General features: G+C 38.0%; 1 pseudogene; it reads left to right on the top strand.

Moving 5' to 3' along the window:
* Positions 1-14119, top strand: part of LOC105499133 (radixin-like) — an 85303-nt pseudogene extending 71184 nt beyond the window's left edge.
* Positions 14120-14537: the final 418 nt, after the last annotated feature.

Raw genomic sequence — 14537 nt, 5'->3', positions numbered from 1 at the left:
CCAGGTGCAGTGGCTTGCACTAGTAATCCCAGCTACTGGGAGACTCGGGCAGGAGGATTGCTTGAGCCCAGGAGTTCCAGACCAGCCTAGGCAACATAGTGAGACCCATATTTATTTATTTATTTATTTATTTATTTATTTATTTATTTGTGAATAATAAATTTCTTTTTAATTAGCAAAGCCAGGACCTGGGTTTGGTGGCTCACACCAGCACTTTGGGTGGCTGAGGCAGGAGGATCACTTGAGGTCAGGTGTTCAAGAATAGCCTGGGCAACATGGCAAAACCTCATCTCTACTGAAAATACAAAAAAAATAGCTAGGTGTGGTGGCGCGTGCCTGTAATCCCGGGTACTTGGGAGGCTGAGGCATGAGAATCACTTGAACCTGGGATGCAGAGGTTGCTGTGAGCCAAGATTGAACTACTTCCCTCCAGCCTCAGTAACAGAGTGAAATTCTGTTTCAAAGAAAGTGCAAGAAAGAAAGAAAGAAAGAAAGAAAGAAAGAGAGAGAGAGAGAGAGAGAAGGAAGGAAGGAAGGAAGGAAGGAAGGAAGGAAGGAAGGAAGGAAGGAAGGAAGGAAGGAAGGAAGGAAGGAAGGAAGGAAGGGAGGGAGGGAGGGAGGGAGGGAAGGAAAGAAAGAAGGAAAGAAAGACAGAAAGAAACAAAGAAAGAGAAAGAAAGAATGAAAGAAAGAAAAAGAAAAGAAAGAAAGAAAGAGAAAGAAAGAAAGAAAAAGAAAGAAAGAAAGAAAGAAAGAAAGAAAGAAAGAAAGAAAGAAAGAAAGAAAGAAAGAAAGAAAGAAAGAAAGAAAGAAAGAAAGAAAGAAAGAAAAAGGAAAGGAAAGTAAGTCAAGCCTGGTGGCGTATGCTTGGAGTCTCAGCTACTTGTGAGCCTGAGGAAGGAGGATCACTTGAGCCCAGGAGTTCAGGGCTGCAGTGAGCTATGTATGATCGTGTTACTGCACTCCAGCATGGGATTCCCCATTTGTAGAGATTCCCCATCTCTACAAAAAAATTAGTGAAAACATTTTTAAAATTAAAAAAAAAATTAGATTAGTAAAAATGGGGAAATGTATTTACATAGTATTAAGATAATTATTAATTATAAAATATCCACCTTATAATAAAGAAACCGGGCACATATCACTTTCACCAAATAATTAATGTTAACTTTGTCATTAGTGAGTTAAATATGCATTATGTACTTTATGCTATGATACACTGAAAGTGATACATCATTTCTGGTGTATTCTTGACAAAAATGCACAAGGTCAATCTAAACAAGACAAAAAACCTGAACTGATTGACATGGTATAAAATAGTTTATACTCTTCAAAAATATCAACATACTTAAAGGTTGAGAAACTCTTCCAGATTAAAGGAAATGCGTGAGACAGAACAATTAAGTTCAAATTGTAATTCTGAATTGCATACTGGACCGAATTTTATTTTCTGTAATGAATGTTAAGGAATAATTGGCAAAATTTGAATATAGAGTGTTTACAGGCTGGGCGTGGTGGCTCAGGCCTGTAATCCCAGCACGTAGTGGCTCAGGCCTGTAACCCGAGCACTGTGGGAGAACGAGGCAGGTGGATCACTTGAGCTCAGAAGTTTAATACCACCCTGGGCAACATGGCGAAAACCCTTCTTTACAAAAAAACCCACAAAAATTAGCCAGGCGTGGTGGCACAGGCCTGTAGTCCCAGCTCCTGGGGAGGCTGGGGCAGGAGGATCCCTTGAACCCTGGAGGTGGAGGTTGCAGTGAGCCGTGATCACACCACTGTGCTTCAGCCTGGGTGACAGAGAGACCCTGTCTCAACAACAACAACAAAAAAAGAGTGTTTTTGCATTGATGTCAATATCTTGACTTTGATAACTGTACTATGTTTATGTAAGAGAATGTTCTTGTTTTTATGAAAACACATTGTAAGTATTTAGAAGTATCATAACTGCAACTTATTTTCAAATGTCCCAGATAGTTCAAAAATATGTGGATAGATACATATATACGTGCATGCATACCTACATACAAATAAGTAGAGAATAACAAAGTAGTTTTTATTCACCAAATTTAACATTTGGGAAATCCAGGTAAAGGTGGTTTGGGTAACACTTAACATTCTTTTTGCTCTAAGCCTGAATTATATGACAAAATAATTCCAAGTTCAAAGTTTTATCTTCTGCCTTTATTTTACTTGGTTTCTCTTTCACATTTGACATTGTTCACCAATTCTTCTTTTGAAAAACCATATTTCTTGAATTTGACGATACTGAATTCTGTGATATTAGAAGCACTTCTTCAGGCGATTTTGAAGACACTGATTTTCCCTAGGGTTTCTGGTCTTTTTGGTCTATACATTCCCTAACTAATAACGTCTAGTTCTGTGGCTTACACTACTACTTTGGGAGTTAAGGATTCCCAAGTTTATATTTCAAGCCCAGATTTTTCCCTGTGTTCCCTACTCTTTTAACCAGTTTCTTACTGGATGCTTTCATCTCAATTTTCCATAGATAATTTATACTGAAAATGTTCAAAGCTGTATATGTTATTTTTCTTTTGAAACCCAATTGCCTCTTTTGTGTTCCTGTACTTATTGATTGCATCAGTCACTGCAGTAAAAAACACAGTAGCATCCTAAGTTGTAGTCAATCAAATTCTATGCAGAAAATACTTTAATCTCTCTAGTCTTTAAACTAACATTCATTCCTTCAACAAATATTTATTTCCTATATATTTGGCACTGGGACTAGAGCAGTGAAAAAGATGTATGTAGCTCAGTCTTTTTTTGTTAACATTTTTAATTGGCAAATCATAATTATATGTATTTATACTCAGTCTTGATTATGCTTGCTTTCTATTGGAAAAAGTAGACAATTAGATGTAAGTCATCTTTTTCACTTAAAGAACACATCTATTTATATTACCAAGTAACAGATTCAGGGTCAAAAATCTGAGAACTCTAGGGTAAGAAAGAAAAATTAAATCATCTCTTATCACATTGCCATCATAATTATGACATGTACTGCTACCATTTACTGCCACTGTCACCAGAGTGATGGCTTTAAAAAGCAGTTCTGATCGTGTCATACCATTTCCCTGATGAAGATTCTTCAGTAGCCCACTACTGGCTATAGGAAAACCTCTAACACCTTGGCAAGGCTTCACAGCTGTTTACAGCCTGGCCTCTGCCTACCTAGGGGTACCTTTTGCTTTTTTGTCCTACTCTCACCCCTCCCCTTCCTCATATTCTTCTGGAGTCATCCTGAATAACTTCATGGTTCCAGAGTGCTATACTGTTCTATGTTCTGCTGAGACACCATCAGACCTGGTGCGTATGTTTACTATAAAGCAAATAACACCAAATTTCAGATATTTATTTATCTTTCTTTACTGAGTTCATGCAAGTAAAAGAGACTTATTGATCTTTAAGTTTCCAATATTTACCATACCTGAGTGAGGCGTAGTAGGAGTCCACAAATATATATTGAAATAATGAAATAAAAACATAGTTACGTATTACTCATTAATATAAAGAACAAATAAGATGTAGTATTTTGAATTGTAGAATTTTGTCAATGCAATTTGTTACTGGGAAAAATTTACATTCTGTTCTGAAGGACATAGATAATTACTGATCTCCAATATCATCATCATTTAAACATTCTTACTAAAAGTCATCTTTGTCATTGGTGTTATACTATAAAAATACTACCTTCATAAATATGACATCCCAGATAGAATATTACCTTCTACCAAAAGGTACTTATCACCTTTTAAATTCTTATTTGTTTAACATTCTATTTACTTCTACTGAGGAACCAAACCCAACTAATTAATAAATAAATGAGCTAATAAATTAATTAGCTATGTTTTTAAATGCTCTACTTTGACCAATGTACTTCAAGCTTGGCCCTTGGTCAGGATTGTTTATAAGGTGAACTAGGTTTCTAGTGTTCCTCTTTTGGAATGGTTAGTTACTGTTTGAAACTAAGAGTTAAAATATAGTTTCTTAATACTTCTTGGTTCTGTATGGAAATAATAGAATATAAAAATTTCCACCACTTACAGAATCATCTCTAAGGAGGATATAGTATAGGCCACCTTATTTTTAGTTGCTATATTTTGAAATGAAAATAAAACTTTTGTTGCAGAACTTTACTCCTTAGTTCAGCTAAAAGTGGGTTCTTGTCACACAACCAGGCAAGACTAGGTGTGTGGACACATTGAAGGGTGAGTAGAGCAGAACTGATTGGGCGGAAAGGAAAAATAGCGGGGGGGAAAACCCTCAGCAAGGTGAGAGGGGATTCTGCCAGTGGGCTCCTGTCTCACAGACTGAATTCCAGGCCACCATACATGAGTCGAAGAGGCCCAGCTCAAGCCCCGTGCACAAGGCATGAACTTCCCATGGCTCCACCCCGTTCTCCTAGTGCACAGGCAGGTCAGAGATTCTCTGGGGACCCTCCACCTTATCTGTCACCTGCATCTATCACTTTGAGGGAACCCTCATGCCTTTTCTTTCCACATAAGTACTTGGGAATAAAAACCAAAACAGTTTATTGCCTTTCTCATTTGACAAATACATATCAAAATTACAATTATTTCTCGTACCCTCTCCCAAAATAAGAGTTTTTTTGTTAATTGCTATTTGCTAACTGTAAACATTTTTATTGACAGGTAGAGGTGTTCTGTAAATGGAATCAATGTGATAGTTTGTATAGTTGGCATATTTTAAAAATTGTGTTTTTACTGAACATATAAAAAATGAATTTACAGTAAGAGCAACAACCTGTGAAAGTCAAAACAAAAGTGAATAGAGGATTGGTTAGAAGTCTTTCTGTTGGTAGGAAAGGGTAGAGCACATATGAAATCATAAAGAATAAAGTCTTTATGTTATTTCAGATTGTTTATTTCCTTTGTTAATTATACTTTAAACACAGAAATAGAAAAAAATCAACTATAAAAGTGTGGTAGTAAATCATTTACATAGCATCTAATTTTACAGACTATGAGGATTTTATGTTAAATATTTAATGACAGGATATGGTAAAGAGTTGGAAATTCTAGTTAAAGTTTGACAATTTGCTTACAACAATAGAGCAAAATGAATTGAGAAGCTAAATTATGTTTCATTGTTTAAATATAATTTTAGCCATTTCAAACTACTTATATCTTTTTAGAGTCTTTGTAAGCCATTCATAATCTGGCAAAGGAGAGAGATTTACAAACTGATTACACCATAATGTGGTAAATGCACTGATGAAGGAACATGATAGGGGATTTTCAAAAGTGGCATATGTTCTAGTATGTGTGCACATGTATTTCCACACATACATCTGGGCTGCTTTTACAGAGAAGGGAGAATTTTTTTCTGCATATTAAAGATTGCAAAGGAATATGTGAGGCAGAGATTGGTGAGGAGAGGAAACATGTTTCAGCTCATGCAAAGATGCTGAGGTATGGATAAGCTTGGCATATTTAGCAACTGGTGAGAAATTGGTATGTATTACCAACAGCATTTTATGTTATCCATTATCCTCAAAAGAATGTTTTTCCCAATATTATTTCACCATATGATCCTTTGCTCAACTATAATAATACTTGGAAACTGTATTTTTGAACAAACTATCTCAGATAATCCCGGAAACAGATGTTTTGTGTGATTAGGGTCTACAAAGAACCCTCCCCCCTCCCCAGTCCCCTCAGATGATCTCTGAAGAGATTCAGAGAAACCCTTAAAGATCACCCTGGAACAGTTTGAAATTCACTTTCCTGGGTCATCTGGCCCAATATTATTTGTATGCAAATTTCCCTCTAGTTTACATGTTTGTCATCCAGAAATTCTGAGCTGAGATATCAAATAATATTTTTAATTAACTGTATACCACCGTGGAGTTTTACTACCACAACTCTTTGCAATTTAGTCATATCAGTAAGAATGGGCTAGATTATGTAGATTATGCTGTTGTAACAAACAAACCCCAAGCCTTAGTGACTTAAGACAACAAAAATTTTTTTGTGTTTACTTATTTATTTATTGAGACGGAGTCTTGCTTTGTTGCCCAGGCTGGAGTGCAGTGGCACGATCTTGGCTCACTGCACATCCGCCTCCCAGGTTCAAGTGATTCTCCCGCCTCATCCTCCTGAGTAGCTGGGATTACAGGTGTGTGCCACCATGCCCAGCTAAGTTTTGTATTTTTAGTAGGGACGGGGTTTCACCATGTTGGCCAGGCTGGTCTCAAACTCCTGACCTCATGATCCGCCTGCCTCGGTCTCCCAAAGTGCTGGGATTACAGGCGTGAGCTACCGTGCCTGGCCCAAAAATTTATTTTTTACTCATGCTATATGACATAAAGAACTAAAGGCTTTGCTCATATTTAAACACTCAGGGACCCAGGCTGATAAAAGTACTTTCTCAACAACTTCTTCCATGATAGACTTGACAGAGAGAAGAGACTTTTGAAAATCACTTACGGCCCCTTAAATCTGCCACGGAAGAGACATATTTCATTTACATTTCACATTTTATTGGCCAAATAAATGCACAAATCTATGCCGAACTTAAGCAGTGTCAGGGAAATGTAATCCTAATGTATACCTGAAAGTATACCAATACTGAGCTTTTGTTTTGTTTTGTTAGATAGAGTCTTGCTTTGTTGCCCAGGCTAGTCTTGAACTCCTGGGCTCAAATTATCCTCCTGCCTTGGCCTCCCAAAGTACTAGGATTACAGGTATGAGCCACCATGCCCCACCAGCACCAACTTTTATACTATCCATACCTATTATTTATAGTGATGAACTTCCTCTTAAGTTGAAAATTTATTTGATTTATATCAAAAATGTTTTTGCCTGTGTGTGATTAAGAAATTTATGGGGTTTTCTTGGGGGAAAGAAGAGCTTCAAAAATGAATAGAAAACTAAACAGGCAACTTGGTCTTGGCTATGACTTGAAAACATTGATTGACCTATGGCAGAAGATGATTAGATAAAAGGAAAATAATTCAGTACAAGCAGAGAGAAAATAAAATACAAAGCAAAAACTAGAGGGAGAGACAGTCAATGGACTAATAGTATGGTGCCTTTTTGTCTGTGATGTACTTCCTAATTTATCTTATTTAACACCTAAATATTGAATACTACATACATTTGGGTTCATCTTTTTAAATTATATCTTTCTAACAATGCTTGAAGGCAATCTTTCCAATATTTATTTGAAAATTAAATCATCAAAATTTTTTTCTGAGAGAATCTACATTGTGTGTGTGTGTGTATGCACACAGACACAGTTAGCTAGTAAAGTTAATCTTAGTTAAGTGCAGAAAATTATGTAATGTATATCTGGCATGAAATTTAAACAAATTCTTCTTTGTTAAGGGATGTTGGTGTTGCCAACATCCAGAAGGCACTATATGTAGAGCCTTTATCTAGATTGAGGTCTCAAGCCTCTATTGAAGCCTGTAGCTCTCACCTGTTGTACCTTCTGTGCTCCACATTTTATCATGCTGTGTTAGTTGCTTTAGGCTATCAGAAATGTTAATTGTGGTCATTTGTCAGTGTCCTTCTGCTTGCAGTTGCTTTCATTTCAGTCCTTAAAATCTGTCTTCCTGGATACAGAATTAATCAGCTGTACTACTAGGTCAATCACTGTTACTGCTTCTCTTCCTAATCGCTGTTGCACTTGTTTGGGTGATACCAGAACTGACACTGACACTGAAAGTCACAAACCTCTTGTCTGTTACAACTCTCAATTGTACCATCCTTTTTACTGCTGCCTAGTTTTCTGCTGCAGTTGGGATATTTTATAGGCTTCTCTTACTTTGAGTTGAAAAGTACATTATTTTCCAAAAGACATTTTTCCTTCTCTCTAAACAGTAAATTTAACAAACATTTACAGCACACCTATTTTGGCAGATACTGTGCTAATTGCTAAGGATTTGGAAATAGATGGAATATGATCCCTGCCCATATGCTCCCAGTATATCTTAAGGGTTCTAATGCAGATGCAGCCAAGCAGGTCCCTTAAAAAAGAAACATGGATGAGCTTGGAAGACATTATATTAAGTGAAATAAGGCATGCACAGAACAATAAATACTGCATGTTCTCACTTACGTAGAAGCTAAAAACACTGATCTCATAGAAGTATATAGTAGAATAGTGGTTACTAGAGGCTAAGAAAGGTGTGGGGGTTCAGGGAAAAGCCAGAGGCTGGTTAACAGATATATAAGTACAATTAGATAGACGGAATAAGTTCTAGTGTTCTATATCACTGTAGGATGACTATAATAAAAATTTATTGCGTATTTTCAAATTGCTGGAAGAGTGGATTTTGAATGTTCTCAACACAAATGAAATGATAAATGTTTGAGGTGATGGATATACTAATTACCTTGATTTGATCAGTACACATTGTGTACATGTACTGAAATATTAATATCACATATTAAGTACCCCACTATATGTACAATTATTATGTGTTAATTAAAAATAATAACAATTTTGAAAATTAATACACACACGAAGAAACAGATTAGATGTAAGACAATAAAGAATATCCAGGACTATGGTGAACCAGGGAACACCTATCCATTGTTGTCATGAGAGTGAAGGAAACCAAAATATTTCATCCCAAATATTGTAGGGGCCAAGGGCTGCAGGTTCCTCTTAGCTCTCTGAAGCTTCACTGAAAAATAAACTCACAAAAGGCAGATTATTTGGAGAAATGGCATACAAGTTTATTTAGTATGTATACATGGGACCATTCAGAATGAAGACCCAAAGGCACAGAGGAAATTGTCAATTTTTATGTTTGGTTTCAACAAAGCATGAACAGCCATGTAGAAATATGATCTGACAAAGAGTATGATCAAATGCTAACAGACTGAGTGGGGAAACTCAGCAATGTCTGTCTGTATATTTTTTTGCACTGAAATAATTTTTTTTTTGTTTTTTATTTTATTTATTTATTTTAGATGGAGTTTCGCTCTTGTTGCCCAGACTGGAGTGCAATGGCATGATCTCGGCTCACGGCAACCTCCACCTCCCAAGTTAAAGCAATTCTTCTGCCTCAGCCTCCTGAGTAGCTGGGATTACGGGCATGCACCACCATGCCTGACTAATTTTGTATTTTTAGTAGAGACGGGATTTCTCCATGTTGGTCAGGCTGGTCTTGAACTCCTGACTTCAGGTGATCCACCTGCCTCGGCCTCTCAAAGTGCTGGGATTACAGGCGTGAGCCACTGCGCCTGTCCAAAATTTTATTTTATTTTTATAATTTCAACTTTTATTTTAGATACAGGGGGTACATGTGCAGGATCGTTACATGGGTGTATTGTATGATGCTGAGGTTTGGTGTACAAAGGATCCCGTTACCCAAAAAGTGAGCATAGTACCAAATAGGTTGTTTTTCAGTCCCTGCCTCCCTCCTTCTCTCCCTTGTCTAGTAGTCCCCAGTATCTCTTGTTCTCATCTCTATGTTCATGTGTGTATCTAGTGTTTACTTCCGACTTACAAATGAGAACATGTGGTATTTCGTTTTCTGTTACTACATTAATTCACTTAGGATAACGGCCTCCAGCTACATCCATGTTGCTGCAAAGGACATGATTTCATTCTCTTTTTATGGTTGCATAGTATTCCATAGTACATATGTACCAGATTTTCTTTATCTAATCTACTGTTGATGGGCATCTAGGTTGATTCTCTGTCTTTGCTACTGTGAATAGTGATGCAATGAATGAATGAGTGCATGTGCCTTTTTGGTAGAATGATTTATTTTCCTTTGGATATGTACCCAGTAATAGGATTACTGGGTCAAATGGTAGTTCTGTTCTTTGAGAAATCTCCAAACTGCTTTATATAGTGGCTGAACTAATTTATATTCCCACCAACAGTGTAGAAGCCTTCCCTTTTCTCTGCAGCCTCACCAGCACATTTTGATTTTTGACTTTTTAATAATAGACATTCTGACTGGTATGAGATGGTATCTCATTGTGGTTTTGATTTGTATTTCTCTGATGATTAGTATGTTGAACATTTTTTCATATGCTTGTTGGCCGCAGGTATATCTTCTTTTAAGAAGTGTCTGTTCATGTCCTTTGCGTACTTTTTAATGGGATTATTTGTTTTTCACTTGGTTCATTTATTTAAATTCCTTATAGATTCTAGATACTAGAGGTTTGTTGGATGCACGTTTGTAAATATTTTCTCCTATTCTGTAGGTTGTCTGTTTACTCTGTTGATAGTTTCTTTTGCTGTGCAGAAGCTCTTTAGTTTAATTAGATCCCATTTTTCAATTTTTGTATTTGTTGCAGTTGCTTTTGAGGACTTAGTCATAAATTCTTTGCCAAGGCCAATGCCTAGAATTGTGTTTCTTAGGTTTTCTTCCAGGATTCTTATAGTTTGTGACCTTGCATTTAAATCTTTAATTCATCTTGAGTTGATTTTTGTATATGGTGAAAGGAAGGGGTCAAGTTTCAGTCTTCTACATAAGGCTAGCCAGGTATCCCAGCACCGTTTATTGAATAAGAAGTCCTTTCCCCATTGCTTATTTTTGTCTACTTTGTTGAAGATCACATGGTTGTAGGTGTGCAGCTTTATTTCTGAGTTCTCTATTCTATTCCATTGGTCTACATATCTGTTTTTGTACAAGTACCATGCTGTTCTGGTTACTGTAGCCGTGTAGTATAGTTTGAAGTTGGGTAGCGTGAGGCTTTGTTTTCTTCATTTTACTTAGGACTGCTATTCAGGATCTTTCTTGATTCCATATGAATTTTAGAACAGTTTTTTTCTAATTCCATGAAAAAAATGGCTTATCTGGATCATTCTTGGCCTCTCTGAGCCTGTATTTTATCCTTCTGGGTATGGGGGGACCCTCTTTGGAATGGGGGTCTTATGACCTAAAGTCAAACAAGATAGGTCAGAAAATTTCTTTTTGGCCAGGTTCAACACAGAAAGACAGACGGAAAGTTAGAATAGTCTTTTAGGTTTTATGGCTGGCTTTGGGGAAAAGGAGCTCTGGTGTCTATGACCTGCCTTGAAGAATGGGAATTCTAGTTTCTATGGCTAACCTCTGTGGAGAATGGGACTGAGACAGGAGGGCAGGAGATGGTCAGAGAAAAACTTCCGAGATACTTCGGAGGCCTTCATTTTAGGGTATTGTTTTCTGACCCCCAACAATATACTTCTTTGACATATTTTGAGATGGCTATTCAGAAGGCCTGAAAACAGAAGTAGCTCTACAAAGCTGTCTTTTGTGAGAGAGATTTGTATCTGTAGAGAAAATCTGCATTGATACAGCCAGGTTTTCTCTATGGTCCCCCTTTTTTACTGATCTATGAAAAATTAAGTGAGAGTCTGACACCTTTAAAAGTCTGAAAGTAATTTTTATCATTTAGTATCTCTGATTGCTGCTACCTGTGAGGTTGCCTCTACATCACAAGATCACCTTTGCTAGTCAGGCCTCCTCTTCTTTCCCTTCTATATCCTCTTTTGCCACCATAAGCTGTTTTGCCAGGATCCAAGCCTCCATTCTTTCTGTAACCTCAAGATGATAGAAAAGCAACTATCTGGCCATTTCTTTGAGTTCTTATATTTTGTATGACTCTGCAGCACATTAATACATTTGTATGCCTTTTCTATTAATTTTATTTTAGTCAGTTAATTTATTAGTGAACCTTCAGAGGGCAAAAGGAAAGTTTGCCCTTTACCATATAAAAGTAAATATATTACATCTTTCAATTTATGTGTGATTTAACATCTTGAAGTTTGAATTTTTAAGTGTTGGTAACTAGGTCAAAGTATCTTTAAACACTGTATGAACTCAATGAAACCTATTTTTGGAGTAGGTAAAACCTTAAGATAACCAATTTTAATTTTTGATGTAAAACTATTTCCAATATAATGGTTTTATTCCTCGTCTGCGTTTTCTAAAAGATGATCCCGTATATGTGATTTACATGTTGTCATATAATCCAGATAGCTTTAGCCTAATTGATAGAAAAAGAGTTAAGAGGATTATTAACTCAAAACCTGTCAAGCACAAATGTGGCTCAAAGATTGATAAGAAAACATCAACTGAAACTATTTATTAGGAGCCCACTGAGACATCACTATTTTCTCAGGACAAGGAAATCAGAGAGAGAAGCCAGGCATCATGACAATGAAGCAGTAAAGACACGAGTAATTAGACATATTCGGCTTAATTACTCAATTCCTTCTACTAAGCCAACATTTCTTGAATGTCCTATGCCTTAACAGCATTATATTAGGTCTATAGTTTAAAAATTTTTAGCAGTTTAAAATCTCTGTCTCAGCACAATATGAATAAGAGGGAGAGATGGAAGTGGGATTGTTGGGGTCCGTGCCGGGGGTGGTGGAGAATGAAAGAACACACAAAAGACAAAGACACACAGAGAACATGGCGGCCGCGCTCAGAGCCTCCACCTCACTTTATTTATACTCCATAAATCCCACGTCAGCAGAAAGAATGCAATGCAAAACAAACTTTCTTTTCCCAGATGTAACCTTCTACTCAGTTCTTTGTTTCTATGCTCTTCTTTATCTGCCCGCCTTCTTGGCGCCTACGGGAGTTCATTAAAAGTTCAATTGGAGATACTGTCCTTGAGCCCTATCTATTCTCAGCATACTGTTTTCAAAGGCCCCTGCATGGGATGGATGGGATGAAGAAGCTGGAAAAAACATGGCTTCAGGATACATTTAGCTTCAGCTTGATTCCATGAGTAACTAAGGAGCATGAACTAAAACACAGAGGTTTTCCAGGGTACAGACTGAGTGTGAGGATGGTTCATGTGATCATATCCCTGTATCAGCAAGTCATCAAGTCATTGGCTAGAGCTGCTGGAAGAGGAAATATAACCTAGTGTCTTCAGGTGTGACGGCTTCAGTTAGCCAAAACCATTCTTCCAGTGAATAATAATGGAAGCCAATTGGCTGTGCGCACTTCTCATTAAGTGCAATCTCGACAACAAAAGAATATCCTATACCCTGTGTTCAAAGATTAGAAATTAGTGGAAGAGACAGCCAAATTACAAAACGTCATGAAGAATACTATGACAGAAATGTTTTTTAGATGCTGATATGGTATGGCTTTGTGTCCCCACCCAAATCTTATGTTGAATTGTAATTCCCTATGTTGGGGGAGGAACCTGGTGGGAGGTGATTAGATCATGGGAGCGGATTTCCCCCTTGCTGTTCTCATCATAGCGGGTAAGTTCTTGTGATAGTGAATAAGTTCTCATGAGATCTGTATTAGTCTGTTTTGACACTGCTATAAAGAAATTCCCAAGACTAGGTAATTTATAAAGGAAAGAGGTTTAATTGACTCCCAGTTCCACATGGCTGGGGAAGCCTCAGGAAACTTACAATTATGGTGGAAGGGGAAGCAAGCACATCTTACATGGCAGCAGGTGAGAGAGAGAGCATGTGAAAGTACAGGAAAAAGCACCATTTATAAAACCATCAGATTTGAGTGAGAACACAGAGCCAAACCATATCATTCTGCCTCTTGCCCCTCCCAAATCTCATGTCTTTTCAAATTTCAAAACCAATCATGCCTTCTCAACTGTCCCTTAAAGTCTTAACTCATTTCAGCGTTAACTCAAAAGTCCATAGTCCAAAGTCTCATCTGAGACAAGGCAAGTCCCTTCTGCCTATGAGCCTATAAAACCAAAAGGAAGTTAGTTACTTCCTAGATACAATGTGAGTACAGGCATTCTGGTAAATGCACCCATTCCAAATGGGAGAATTGGCCAAAACGAAGGGGTTACAAGTCCCATGTAAGTCCAGAATTCAGCAGGGCAATCATTACATCTTAAAGCTCCAAAATGATCTCCTTTGACTTCATGTCTCACATTCTCACATCCAGTTAATGCTGATGCAAGAGGTGGGCATGCATGGTCTTGGGCAGCTCTGCTCCTGTGGCTTTGCAGGGTACAGCCCCCATCCCGGCTGCTTATATGGGCTGGCGTTGAGTGTCTGTGGCTTTTCCAGGCACATGGTGCAAGTTGTCAGTGGATCTACCACTCTGGGGTCTGGAAAACGGCGTCGCTCTTCTCACAACTTCACTAGGCAGTGCTGCAGTGGGGAATCTATGTGGGGGCTCTAACCCCACATTTCCCTTGTTTACTGCCCCAGCAGAAGTTCTCCATGAGGAGCCTGCTCCTCCAGCAGACTTCTACCAGGACATCCAGGCATTTCCATACATACTGTAAAATCTAAGCAGAGGTTCCCAAATCTCGATTCTTGACTTTTATGCACCCACAGGTCCAACACCGTGTGGAAGCTGCCAAGGCTTGGGGCTGTTACCCTCTGAAGCAATGGCCTGAGCTGTACCTTGGTCCCTTTTAGCCACAGCTGGAGCTGAAGTGGCTGAGACACAGGGCACCATGCCCTGAGGCTACACAGAGCAGGAAGGCCCTGAGCTCAGCCTATAAAACCATTTTTCTTCTTAGGCCTCTGGACCTGTGATGGGAGGGGCAATAACCAATATCTCTGACATTCCCTGGAGACATTTTCCCCATTGT

This window comes from Macaca nemestrina, chromosome X (genome assembly GCF_043159975.1).
Source record: "Macaca nemestrina isolate mMacNem1 chromosome X, mMacNem.hap1, whole genome shotgun sequence".
NCBI classification, from domain to species: domain Eukaryota; kingdom Metazoa; phylum Chordata; class Mammalia; order Primates; family Cercopithecidae; genus Macaca; species Macaca nemestrina.
Note: the sequence above shows the minus strand (reverse complement) of the source record. Positions and strands in the feature narration are given on the sequence as shown.